This window comes from Oncorhynchus masou, chromosome 24 (genome assembly GCF_036934945.1).
Source record: "Oncorhynchus masou masou isolate Uvic2021 chromosome 24, UVic_Omas_1.1, whole genome shotgun sequence".
Taxonomy (NCBI): Eukaryota; Metazoa; Chordata; class Actinopteri; order Salmoniformes; family Salmonidae; genus Oncorhynchus; species Oncorhynchus masou.
In genome coordinates, this window is record NC_088235.1 from 94850280 (window position 1) to 94864942 (window position 14663).

General features: G+C 43.3%; 1 protein-coding gene across 4 annotated transcripts in view; it reads right to left on the minus strand.

Moving 5' to 3' along the window:
* LOC135513059 (ecotropic viral integration site 5 protein homolog) overlaps positions 1 to 10690 on the minus strand; it is a 61230-nt gene extending 50540 nt beyond the window's left edge. For all 4 annotated transcript variants that reach the window (XM_064935731.1, XM_064935729.1, XM_064935725.1 and 1 more), the window contains exon 1: positions 10473 to 10690. The gene's annotated coding sequence lies outside the window, so the exon portion shown is untranslated. The remainder of the gene's footprint in view (positions 1 to 10472) is intronic.
* Positions 10691 to 14663: the final 3973 nt, after the last annotated feature.

Below are 14663 nucleotides of genomic sequence, written 5' to 3' on the forward strand. Positions count from 1 at the left end.
TTCAAGCCTATCAACTCCCGAGATTAGGCTCGTGTAATTGATGTGAAATGACTGGCTAGTTAGCGGGGTGCGCGGTAATAGCGTTTCAAATGTCAATCGCTCTGAGACTTAGTGGTTGTTCCCCTTGCTCTGCATGGGTAACGCTGCTTCGAGGGTGGCTGTTGTCGATGTGTTCCTGGTTCGAGCCCAGGTAGGAGCGAGGAGAGGGGCGGAAGCTATACTGTTACACTGGCAATACTAAAGTGCCTATAAGAACATTCAATAGTCAAATGGTATAGAGAGAAATAGTCCTATAATTCCTATAATAACTACAACCTAAAACTTCTTACCTGGGAATATTGAAGACCAGCTTTCATATGTTCTCATGTTCTGAGTAAGGAACTTAAACGTTAGCTTTCTTACATGGCACATATTGCACTTTTACTTTCTTCTCAAACACTGTTTTTGATTTATTTAAACCAAATTGAACATTTCATTATTTATTTGAGGCTAAATTGATTTTATTCATGTTTTATATTAAGTTAAAATAAGTGTTAATTCAGAAGTGTTGTAATTGTCATTATTACAAAAAAATATATATATAAAAAAAAAAAATATTTAAAAATAGGAAGATTAATCGGTATCGGCTTTTGTGGTCCTCCAAGAATCGGTATCAGCGTTGAAAAATCATAATCGGTCGACCTCTCGTATGTTTGGCAGCATGACTGAAGGAGGCTTTGTTGCAAAATAGGAAGCCGATTCTAGATTTAACTTTGGATTGGATATGCTTAATGTGAGTCTGGAAGGAGAGTTTAAGTAAAAGTTTAAATAATATATAATTTATTTATTTATTATCGTTATCTTTAATTGGTCGATTAAATTGGTATCGGCTTTATTTGGTCCTCCAATAATCAGTATCGGCATTGAAAAATCATTATCGGTCGACCTCTAGTAAAAATGCAAATAAGTTCACAGATCTTCATTGTGAAGGGTTTAAACACTGCTCCCCATGCTTGTTCAATGAACCATAAACAATTAATGAACATGCACTTGTGGAACGGTCATTAAGACACTAACAGCTTACAGACGGTAGGCAATTATGGCGACAGTTATGAAAACTTAGGATACTAAAGAAGCCTTTCTACCGACTCTGAAAAACACCAAAAGAAAGATGCCCAGGGTCCTTGCTCATCTAGTTAATTGTTTACTCCATGTGTAACTCTGTTGTCTGTTCACACTGCTATGCTTTATCTCGGCCAGGTCGCAGTTGTAAATGAGAACTAGTTCTCAACTAGCCTACCTGGTTAAATAAAGGTGGGAGAAAAAAAAATCTGTGTGAACGTGCCTTAGGCATGCTGCAAGGAGGCATGAGGAATGCAGATGTGGCCAGGGCAAAACATTGCAATGTCTGTACTGTGAGACGCCTAAGACAGCACTACAGGGAGACAGGACGGACAGATAATGGTCCTCGCAGTGGCAGACCATGTGTAACAACACCTGCACAGGATCGGTACATCCGAACATCACACCTGTGGGAAAGGTACAGAATGGCAACAACTGCCCGAGTTACACCAAGAATGCACAATCCCTATCAGTGCTCAGACTGTCCGCAATAGGCTGGACTGAGGACTTATAGGCCTGTTGTAAGGCAGGTCCTCACTGAAAACAACATCATCTATGGGCACAAACCCACCGTCGCTGGACCAGCCACGACTGGCAAAAAGTGCTCACTGAGGAGTCACGGTTGTCTCACCAGGGGTGAGGGTCGGATTCACGTTTATCGTCGAAGGAATGAGCGTTACACCGAGGCCTGTACTCTGGAGCGAGATCGATTTGGAGGTGGAGCTTTCGTCATGGTCTGGGACGGTGTGTCACAGCATCATTAGACTGCCTGCAATGACAACGAGCTCAATCTAAATGCTGTGCGTTACAGGGAAGACATCCTCCTCACTCATGTGGTAACCTTCCTGCAGGCTCATCCTGACATGACCCTCCAACATGACAATGGCACCAGCCGTACTGCTCGTTCTGTGCGCGATTTCCTGCAAGACAGGAATGTCAGTGTTCTGCCATGGCCTAGCGAAGAGCCCGGATCTCAATCCCATTGAGCATGCCTGGGACCTGTTGGATCGGAGGGTGAGGGCTCGGGCCATTCTCCCAAGAAATATCCGGGAACTTGCAGGTGCCTTGGTGGAAGAGTAGGGTAACATCCCACAGCAAGAACTGGCAAATCTGGTGCAGTCCATGAGGAGGAGATGCACTGCAGTACTTAATGCAGCTGGTGGCCACACCAGATACGGTTACTTTTGACACCCCCCCCCCCACTTTGTTCAGAGACACATTATTCAATTTCTGTTAGTCACATGTCTGTGGAACTTGATCAGTTTATGTCTCAGTTGTTGAATCTTGTCATGTTCACACAAATATGTACACTTTAAGTTTGCTGAAAATAAACGCTGTTTACTTTTTTTTGCTGAGATAGATAGATATATATATATATATATCTGAGTTTAGATAGAACATTTGTGGTGTCTGATTTAGTTTGTTTCCTTTCATGTTATCCAGGCATGTGTTACCCAGGCATCTATTGGGGTCTCAGAAAAAAGTCAGGCCCTACTATATCACACCCTGCATCCCGAATGGCACCCTATACAGTGCACTATGTAGGAAATAGGGTGCCATTTGGGAGGTGGCCTCCTACTGGGAGCAAAGAGTAGGATGTAAGGGCGTGAGATAGGCTCCTTCAGCACATCCCCAATGTGTCATACCAGGCAGAACTAACTGGCAGGAGAAAATATGACTATTTGGGATTAAAATTGAAAGTGAAGGAAGAGAGAGACAGCCTGTTCCAGGGTTTAATGCTTCAGATCCACATGTTGTTGTAGTAGGGTACAGTGTGGCTGGATGCGGCTCGGATGGACAACTCATTCTGGCGGACACCACCTCTGTGCTGTCGGCTCTTAACTGAAAATGATACCAAGAGTAGGCCAAGGCCTATGCAATGAAATAGTTGAAAGGGTTGCTAGTGCATAGGTGGTAGGCTTCCCCTACTGACATTCCTCTCAGCAGCTTGGCCTATGCAGTCTTGAGTCTCCCCTACATAAATCCTCAGTGGGTGCAGTCAGTGATCATTTCCTCCTTTGTTATGCCAAGGAACAGAGGGGTGAATGGGGCCCGACTCAGAAGCAGCATCCCAAATGGCACCCTATTCCTTATATAGTGGACTACATAGGGAATAGGGTGCCATTTGCAACCCAGCCAGAGAAGCATTCAGCATGGCTAATGAAAGACACAGCAGGGCCTGATTCTGAAGTCTGAATAAAGGGCTCCTCAGCAAACCAACATTGCCATTGAGATCAGGGAACTAAAACTCACAAAGAGACTGAGAAAGGCATCTCCTTAACTGTGCTTGGGGACTAAGCCTACAGCAGACAAGAGCAATGTACCCAGTGCCACGCTGCTGAATAGACCAACATGGCACTATTAACCTAACTAGGACAAGCCTTGAAAAGCAGAATTTCCGTTATGTTTTCTACAACGTAAAACAAATCCAGCTTTCAATTAAGCCTATTTTCCTAACTAATTAAATGCAGGGCTCTACCGCGCAACCATTTTACTCCCATATGCACCTAAATATTCTGCTGTGCGACCTGGAATTCTTATTTAGGAGCACCAGTGCACCCAGAAATCAAAAATCACCTAGATGATAATTGTGGCAATGATCACTGTACTGCAGCCCGAGTGCCATGGAGAATACAGAGTGCCGATTTTGTGACCGTCACGCTTGCACCATTACTACAAAGAAAGCGGCTTGTTCCCGCAAATATTTTTCATTATGCTTCTCAATTTCTTTCTGTGCTCCTACTTAGGCGCACACGTGATCCTTGAAAACAAATAAAAAGTCCATTTAGAGCCCTGACATGCTGTGAATTATCATAACTTTTTCAGTGAATAAGCATGAGGAAAATCAATGTTTTGCTTTAATCCATTGCTGTCACTTCTGGATGAGAAAAGAAAAGAGAACCGAATATTATTTGTAATGCACTTGCACACAAACATACTTTCTCCACTCCACACAATAAGAACTCAAATCACAGTGTGGCACTGTAGGGAGATTAGAAAACAATTTTAAAATGTGGGCCACCTTCAGAGAACATACAGTGGCAAGAAACCCTTTGGAATTACCCCAATTTCTGCATAAATTTGTCATACAATTTGATCTGATCTTCATCTAAGCCACAAGACAAACAGTCTGCTTAAACTAATGACACAATCATACGTTTTCATGTCTTTACTGACCACCGTGTAAACATTCGCAGCACAGGGTGGGAAACGTATGTGAACCCTTGGATTTAATAACTGGTTGACCCTCCTTTTTGCAGCAATAACCTCTAACATTTTCTGTAGTTGAGGATCAGACCTGCACAACAGTCAGGGGGAATTTTTTACCAGTCCTCTATACAAAACTATATCAGTTCGGCAATATTATTGGGATGTATGGTATGAACCGCTCGAGGTCATGCCACCGCATCTCAATTGGGTTGAGGTCAGGACTCTGACGGGGCCACTCAAAAATACGTATTTTCTTCTGTTGAAGCCATTCTGTTGTTGATTTATTTCTGTGTTTTTTTGTTGCTGTCCTGTTACATCACCTAACTTCAGTTGAGCTTCAATTGGCGAACAGATAGCCCTACATTCCACTGTAAAATGTCTTAATAAACTTTTCTGTTGATGATAGCAAGCTGTCCAGGCCCTAAACCATGATGCTCGCACACACCATGATGCTCCAGCACGGTTTTGATGTTGGTGTGCTCTGCCTTTTTTCTCCACAGTGTTGTGTGTTCCTTCCAAACAACTCAACTGCAGTTTAATCTGTCCACAGAATATTTTGCCAGTAGCGCTGTGGAACATCCAGGTGCTCTTCTGCGAACCTCAGAAACAGTAGCTTCTTCTGTGGTGTCCTCCCATGAACACCCTTCTTGTTTAGTTTTTTACGTATTGTAGACTCATCAACAGAAATGTTAGCATGTTCCAGGGATTTCTGGAAGTCTTTAGCTGACACTCTAGGATGCTCCTTAACCTCAGTGTGCATTCTGCACTGTGCTTTTGCAGTCATCTTTACGAGACCGCCACTCCAAGAGAGAGTAGCAACAGCGCTGAACTTTCTCCATTTATAGACAATTTGTCTTACCATGGACTAATGAACATCAAGGCTTTTAGAGATACTTCTGTAACCATTTCCAAGCTTTATGCAAGTCAACCATTCTTAATCTTAGGTCTTTTGAGATCTCTTTTGTTCAAGGCATGGTTCACATCAGGCAATGCTTCTTGTGAATAGCAAACTCACATTTTGTGAGTGTTTTTTTTATAGGGCAGGGTAGTCCTAACCAACATCTCAATCTCATCTCATTGATTGGACTCCAGGTTAGCTGACTCCTGACTTCAATTAGGTTTTGGAGAAGTCATTAGCCTCGGGGTTCACATACCTTTTCCAAAATATACTGTGAAAGCTTAAACTATGTATTCAATATAGACGAGAAAAATACAATAATTTGTGTTTTATTACTTTAATAAGCACACTGTTTATCAATGGTTGTGACTTAGACAAAGTTCAGATCAAATTTGATGACAAATTTATGCAGAAATCCAGTTAATTCCAAAGGGTTCACATACTTTTTCTTGCCACTGTACATTCCAGGGTGCTTCCAAAAGGGTTCTATGGGAAAGGGGACGCATCCAAAAGGGTTCTATGGGAAAGGGGACGCTTCCAAAAGGGTTCTATGGGAAAGGGGACGCTTCCAAAAGGGTTCTATGGGAAAGGGGACGCGGGGACGCTTCCAAAAAGGGTTCTATGGGAAAGGGGACGCTTCCAAAAGGGTTCTATGGGAAAGGGGACGCTTCCAAAAGGGTTCTATGGGAAAGGGGACGCTTCCAAAAGGGTTCTATGGGAAAGGGGACGCTTCCAAAAAAGGGACGCTTCCAAAAGGTTCTATGGGAAAGGGTTCTATGGGAAAGGGGACGCTTCCAAAAGGGTTCTATGGGAAAGGGGACGGGTTCTATGGGAAAGGGGACCAAAAGGGTTCTATGGGAAAGGGGACGCTTCCAAAAGGGTTCTTCTAAAGGGAAAAAGGGTTCTATGGGAAAGGGGACGCTTCCAAAAGGGTTCTATGGGAAAGGGGACGCTTCCAAAAGGGTTCTATGGGAAAGGGGACGCTTCTATGGGAAAGGGGACAAAAGGGTTCTATGGGAAAGGGGACGCTTCCAAAAGGGTTCTATGGGAAAGGGGACCAAAAGGGTTCTATGGGAAAGGGGACGCTTTCTATGGGAAAGGGGACAAAAGGGTTCTATGGGAAAGGGGACGCTTCCAAAAGGGTTCTATGGGAAAGGGGACGCTTCCAAAAGGGTTCTATGGGAAAGGGGATGCTTCCAAAAGGGTTCTATGGGAAAGGGGATGCTTCCAAAAGGGTTCTATGGAAAAGGGGATGCTTCCAAAAGTGTTCTATGGGAAAGGGGATGCTTCCAAAAGGGGGTGCTTTAGTGCAGTTTACATTCAGCATTTTCAGATGGCCTCCAAGGTTCTATCCTCAATGTACAATGCAATAACCGTTACACATTAAGCTGGTATTCAATTGAAAACCCTAGGCAAGACAATTTACACGTGGCCTATAACAGTATTCCCATGTTGATGTCTAAAGGCTGACAACTGATTTTATGACAACACATCCACACACTATGATGTTGAGAAAATGAACACCACAAAGGAACTGAATTAGCTGTAAATGTGATTTGTGAAGCCTCTTATTTTTTCAGTTATCTGCTAAATCACACTTTTGATTAATGTAGTTTACTCTATATGGTTTATGGTTAGACAAGAATGAAGAGGGGAGCTCTCTGTCATAGAACAAAGACCAAAGTGTCATGGTGGTGAGTACAGACAAGCCAGTCCTCCACAAGCTCAGTCTCAGTGGTGTGATTCAAATCTCAAGTCACACTCCCCATGAGGGATAAATATTTTCCATAAAATCTAACATGTTTCAATACCAGGAATAATTCATATTTCTCCCGAGAGACTCATGAAATACCGCAAAAATCAAAGTGCCCATCTTAAGCACTGCATCGATTATATACAACACAGGACACGCTAGATAAACTAGTAATATCATCAACCAAGTGTAGGTAAGTAGTAATTATGATTGATTGTTTTTTATAAGAGACGTTTAATGCTAGCTAGCAACTTACTGTGGCTTACTGCATTCGCGTAACAGGCAGTCTCCTCGTGGAGTGCAATGAGAGGCAGGTGGTTAGAGCGTTGGACTAGTTAACTGTAAGGTTGCAAGTTTGTGTCCCCCGAGCTGACAAGGTGAAAATCTGTCGTTCTGCCCCTGAACGAGGCAGTTAACCCAGTGTTCCTAGGCCATCATTGAAAATAATAATGTGTTCTTAACTGACTTGCCTAGTTAAATAAAGATTAAATAAAGGCAAAAATCGGTGTCCAAAAATACCGATTTCCGACTGCTATGAAAACACGAAAATCGGCCATTCCGATTAATCGGTCGACCTCTAAAACATACCCTCGTAAAACTGACCATCCTACCGATCCTCGACTTCGGCGATGTCATTTACGAAATAAACTCCAACACTCTACTCAACAAATTGGATGCAGTCTATTACAGTGCCATCCATTTTGTCACCAAAGCCCCATCCATATACTACCCACCACTGCGACCTCTATGCTCTTGCTGGCTGGTCCTCGCTACATTTTCGTCACCAAATTCACTGGCTCCAGGTCATCTAAGTCCTTGCTAGGTGAAGCTCCACCTTATCTCAGCTCACTGGTCACCACAGCAACAACCACCAGTAGCACACGCTCCAGCAGGTACAGTGTATTTCACTGGTCACCCCCAAAGCCAACACTTCCTTTTGGCCCCCTTTCCTTCCAGTTCTCTTCTGCCAATGACTGGAACGAATTGCAAAAATCACTGAAGCTGGAGACTCATATTTCCCTCACTAACTTTAAGCGTCAGCTGTCAGGGCAGCTTATCGATCGCTGCAGCTGTACACAGCCTATCTGTAAATAGCCCATCCAACCAACTGTCTACCTCATCCCCATATTTGTTTTTCTGCACTTTTGCACACCAGTATTTCTACCTGCACATATAAATCACTCCAATGTAAATTGCGAAATTGTAATTACTTTGCCACGATTGGCCTATTTATTGCCTTACCTCCTTGCTTCATTTGCACACACTGTATACAGATTTTTCTATTGTGTTATTGACTGTACGTTTGTTTATCCCATGTGAAACTCTTGTTGTTTTTGGTCGCACTGCTTTGTTTTATCTTGGCCAGGTCGCAGTTGTAAATGAGAACTTGTTCTCAGCTGGCCTACCTGGTTAAATAAAAAGGTTAAATAAAAAACTTCTGCATATGTGACAAAATGTTTGATTTGATATCCCCAGCCTAAATATCCAAACGGAGATTCAGTGAAAACAAAAATCTGACATTGATTGATCTAGACATGTCCCCGACAAGACTCAAAGCAGTGTGATGGCGCAGTCCCAATCAAAATGGTGCTGAAATTGTAATCTAGGTGACCACATACGACTATTGCTTTTGGATATGGTTGGATATGACTTTGTGAGTTTCAGTACAAACAAGAATTTGACACGCTTTCAATTGCATTAGCCTACTTTATTCCAATATGTTCATCCTTCAGCTAACTATAACTAAGGTGGGATTGGGATTTTCAGTTCTGATTAGAACTCTAAACTGCATCCGGGTCTTGTGTGCGGTCCGGCATTGTCAATTATGCGTGTGCTTAGTGTGAAGCAAATTCTCTAGGCTAAAGGCTTCCATGTAACAACCTGTTTAGATGTGCCGTTTTATTTTTTGCCAATCTGCTGCTGCGCATGTTGTGTATTTTGTGGAATTACATTAGTGCTACATTGGTGGAAAATGTAAACTCATTTCCTGGGTCTTGTCATTTCATTTTTTCGGGAAATGTGAAGAGGGGATCCCGGTGTTAAATCGCTTCTCCCCACTACTCCTCATAGCCAACAAACAAGCCAAGAAATCACTGCAGTCACATGGCATGAATGTCTGGACTGGACTGTGAGACAGCAGGACAGACCAGCATGTGATTGTATTACAAAGCGCTTAACCTTAATGTCTAAAAACAGGTGTGCCTGTGAGGGGTAGTTTCCTAGTGTTATCAACTAAGCTAGGTCTAAGCTACAAAGTGGTATAATAGGGAGGGAGATTTTTGTCTTTAGTCAATCAGTGAAAAAGGAGGAAGAAACATGGGTCTGCTAGATACAGCATTACTAGCTAATACCCAGCATAGCAACAGATGACTGCATGCCTGGATCAGCAGTTAAGTGGATCATGAGGAAAGGGGATCTTCAGCACCCACTGCGTCCCAAATAGCACCCTATTCTCTAAATATTACACTACTTTAGACCATAGGTTTCTGGTCAAAGTAGTGCAACATTTAGCAAATATGGTGCCATTAGGGTTAGGGTAGGGTTGAGGAGGGTTCCATAGTGAGAGTTCCTGCATAGTGAGAGTGCAGCTATGTTTACTTCCAATGCTCAGATGGAAACAGTGGGGGTTATAGAAACATTTCAGCAAGGATTTCATCTTGCACCTATGATGAAAATTCTTTGGTGTGCTTACATTCCATGAAAAGTAAACAAGCTAAGAAAAGGCGAATGGAAATTCAATGTCCTTGGCTGGCACAACTGACACTGACTTATTTATCACTGTACACAAATAATTGGATGGCTGTACAGTGGAGGTAACAGTTGCAGTTCTCTCTCTCAGCCAATTACTTAAATTACAGGAGTTTGTCATCCAGGAAACCATCATTTGAATAATTTAAAAGACCTCACATGGAAATTGACTGTGGTGGACTAGAAACAGATTACCTTCAACTAGATATGCTGTCTCGGAAGTGTAAAACTATTAGCAAATAAAACATTTCAGTTCCACCATTGTGTGCCTAACGTTAACTTTACTATGACAGTAAAACATAACTAACGTGTACAGTAACTGAAATGTGTTCAACGGGGGTTGTTTCTACAGTCATTATAAATGAGGCGTGAGTTTGTTAGCTGTCCACCTAACTAATTGTCTGTTAAAGTTCATTGGATTGCTACAGGATTCAGTAAACATTTTGCATGAAGTTAAACTAGCAATGATTTATGAATTCATAGCTAACCGTTGTGCATATATTCGATGAGCTAACAGCTTATGGAAGTTGCTAACGTTAGTTAGATTGCTAACTTAGCTTGTTGTAATACCCAAACAACTACCTATTTAGCGACATAAAAAGTCTACCTGAAATACAGTGCCCTTATTACCAACATACCAAACACATTATTAGCTCCAGGCTATATCCAAACACTTTAAAACGTTAGCTAGCTAGCTACTGTAGTTAGTTAGCCAAAGCAACAGCCCCTTGGTCATAAAAAAAAAGTCTGAACCGCGCTTACCGTGCCTAGTCGCGTTTTCAATCCTGAGAGATAAACATTAACTTTCCATTGGCCAAAGTACAATAGCACAGACTTGCGCAATTTAAACAAGTTCAATAGCCTGGTTTCGGATTTATTTTTAGGCCGAGTCTGCTAGTTAGCTAGCTGATTCCACCAGGCAACAGCTCCACGTCCAAACAACCCATCGAGCCGAATACGTGTACACAAATCTACAGCCAGCTCGTGCCAACAAAAGGGCAGCTCCAATGTTTACATCCACCGTACAGAGCATGCGTCACGTCAGTCGACCCTGAAAAACCCAACTACCGAAAAATAGTACACTACTGCTGCTCTCTACTGTTTATTTTATTACCTTACACTTAGCTACAGTAGTTTAAATAACAAACCTTCAAGTTCCTTGATCAACTATTTGACCTCTTTATAAACTCTATAAACCTAGCTATAGCTAGGTTTTTGTCAACAGACTTTTGAACAATGTATCAAGTTCATGTCTATTATTTCTTGTCAGCACAAAACAAATTACACTATCAGAGATCATAAGCCCTGAATGCTGATTGGCTGACAGCTGTGGTATATGAGACAGTTTTCCATGTGTATGACAAAACATGTATTTTTTCTGCTCTAATTACGTTGGTAACCAGTTTATAATAGCAATAAGGCACCTCGGGGGTTTGTGATATATGGCCAATATAAGGGCTACGGGCTGTATTGGCCACATACTACACCCCCTCGTGCCTGATTGCTTAAATATACACCCATTTGATAATTGTGTATGATACTTTTCACGTCATTAAAAATAACCTACAAAATATCATATAATACAATATAAATCAAATCAAATTTTATTTGTCACATGTGCCGAAAACAGCAGGGGTAGGTAGACCTTACAGTAAAATGCTTACTTACAAGCCCTTAACCAACAATGCAGTTTTAAGAAAATACCCCCAAATAATAATTGAAAAAGTAAAAGATAAGAATAACAAATAATTCAAGAGCAGCAGTAAATAACAATAGCGGGGCTATGTACAAGGGGTACCAGTACAGAGTCAATGTCAATGTGCTGGGGCACCGGCGCCTAGGTAATTGAGATAATATGTACATGTAGGTAGAGTTATTAAAGTGACTATGCATAGATACAGGTCCTGGATGGCAGGAAGCTTGGCCCGGTGATATACTGGGCTGTACGCACTACCCTCTGTAGTGCCTTGCGGTCGGAGGCCGAGCAGTTGCCATACCAGGCAGTGATGCAACCCGTCAGGATGCTCTCGATGGTGCAGCTGTAGAACCTTTTGAGGATCTGAAGACACATGCCAAATCTTTTCAGTCTCCTGAGGGGGAATAGATTTTGTCATGCTCTCTTCATGACTGTAATGGTGTGCTTGGACCATGTCAGTTTGTTGGTGATGTGGACACCAAGGAACTCTCAACCTGCTCCACTACAGTCCCGTCAATGAGGTTGGGGGCGTGCTCGGTCCTCCTTTTCCTGTAGTCATCTCCTTTGTCTTGATCACATTGAGGGAGAGGTTGTTGTCCATGCACCACACGGTCAGGTCTCTGACCTCCTCCCTATAGGCTGTCTCATCGTTGTCGGTGATTAGGCCTACCACTGTTGTGTCATCAGCAAATTTAATGATGGTGTTGGAGTCGTGCCTGGCCGTGCAGTCATGAGTGAAGAGGGAGTACAGGAGGGGGCTGAGCACGCAATCCTGAGGGGCCCCCGTGTTGAGGATCAGCGTGGTGGATGTGTTGTTACCTACCCTTACCACCTGGGGGGCAGCCCGTCAGGAAGTCCAGGAACAAGTTGCAGAGGGAGGTGTTTAGTCCCAGGGTCCTTAGCTTAGTGATGAGCTTTGAGGGCACTATGGTGTTGAACGCTGAGCTGTAGTCAATGAATAGCATTCTCACATAGGTGTTCCCTTTGTCCAGGTGTAAAAGTGCAGTGTGCATTGCAATAGAGATCGCATCATCTATGGGTCTGTTGGTTCGGTTTGCAAATTGGAGTGGGTCTTTCTGGCTTAATGGTGTTGATGTGAGCCATGACCAGCCTTTCAAAGCATTTCATGGCTACAGATGGGAGTGCTCCGGGTCGGTCATAATTTAGGCAGGTTACCTTAGTTTTCTTGGGCACAGGCCGGGCTATGGTGGTCTGCTTGAAGCCTGTTGGTAGTATTGCAGACTCAGACAGGGAGAGGATGAAAATGTCAGTGAAAGGGCCTCCCGAGTGCCGCAGTGGTCTAAGGCACTGCATCGCAGAGCTGGCTGTGCCACTAGAGATTCTGGGTTCGAGTCCAGGCTTTGTCACAGCCCGCACAATTGGCACCGCCCCATGGATGTCCTTGTCCCGTGGCGCACTAGTGAATCCTGTGGCGGGCCCGGGCTAGGTGCACACTGATACGGTCAGCAGGTGTACAGTGTTTCCTCTGACACATTGGTGCAGCTGGCTTCTGAGTTAAGTGGGCATTGTGTCATGAAGCAGAGCGGCTTGGTTCGGTTTCAGAGGACGCAAGGCTCTCGACCTTCGCCTCTCCCGAATCCATATGGGAGTTGCAGCGATGAGACAAGACTGTAACTACCAATTGGATACCACAAAATTGGGGAGAAAAAGGGCAAAAAATAATAATAATAAAAAATAATAAAATAAATAAAATGTCAGTGAAGACACTTGCCAGTTGGTCAGCGCATGCTCGGAGTACATGTCCTGGTAATCCGTCTGGCCCTGCGGCCTTGTAAATGTTGACCTGTTTGAAGGTCTTACTCACATTGGCTGCGGAGAGCGTGATCACACAGTCGTCCGGAACAGCTGGTGCTCTCATGCATGTTTCGGTGTTACTTGCCTCAAAGCGAGCATAGAAGTTATTTAGCTCATCTGGTAGGCTTGTGTCACTGGGCAGCTCTCGGCTGTGCTTCCCTTTGTAGTCTGTAATAAATAGTTTGCAAGCCCTGCCACATTCAACGATCATCGGAACCAGAGTAGTACGATTCAATATTAGTACTGTATTGACACTTTGCCTGTTTGATGGTTTGTCAGAGGGCATAGTGGGATTTCTTATAAACTTCTGGGTTAGAGTCCCGCTCCTTGAAAGCGGTAGCTCTACCCTTTAGCTCAGTGTGAATGTTGCCTGTAATCCATGGCTTCTGGTTGCGGTATGTACGTACAATTACTGTGGGGACGACTTCTTTGATGCACTTATTGATAAAGCCAGTGACTGGTGTGGTGTACTCCGCAATGCCATCGGAAGAATCCCGGGACATATACCAGTCTGTGCTAGCAAAGCAGTCCTGTAGTTTCGCATCTGCTTCATCTGACAACTTTTTTATAGACCGAGTCACTGGTGCTTCCTGCTTTAATTTTTGCTTGTAAGCAGAAATCAGGAGGATAGAATTATGGTCAGATTTGCCAAATGGAGGGCGAGGGAGAGCTTTGTAAGCTTTGTATCTCTGTGTGTGGAGTAAAGGTGGCCTATAATTTTTTCCCTCTGGTTGCACATTTAATATGCTGACAGAAATTAGGTAAAACTGATTTAAATTTCCCTGCATTAAAGTCCCCGGCCACTAGGAGCGCCGCCTCTGGATGAGCGTTTTCCTGTTTGCTTATGCCGGTATACAGCTCATTGAGCGAGGTTGTAGTGCCAGCATCAGTCTGTGGTGGTATATAGACAGCTATTAAAAATACAGATGAAAACTCTCTAGGTACATAGTGTGGTTTACAGCTAATCATGACATACTCTACCTCAGGCGAGCAAAACCTTGAGACTTCCTTAGATATTGTGCACCAGCTGTTGTTCACATATATGCATAGGCCCCAGCCCCGTGTCTTACCAGAGGTTGCTGTTCTATCCTGCCGATGGAATGTATAACCCGCCAGCTGTATGTTCTTAAATGTCGTTGTTCATCCAACATATAAACCAGCGTTCATATAATAACACCTTGTGATGTTTATTTTTGCTCTGTAAAAGAATATGTTCCTATTAGCTGTCGTCTACTAAAGTCAAGAGTAACTGCAAAGTACTGGAAGCCAATCGCTACAGCACAAACTCACCTGTGGCTCATTGTTGCCTCTGACAGTAGTATCAATTCCACAGGAAGTTTCGGAATGTTGCTGTCTAGAGTGGATTACAGCAAACATGCCACACTCAGAGGGGGTGAAAGAGTTATCTCCGGTTAACCCAGAAGTAAAATCGATGCAGAATC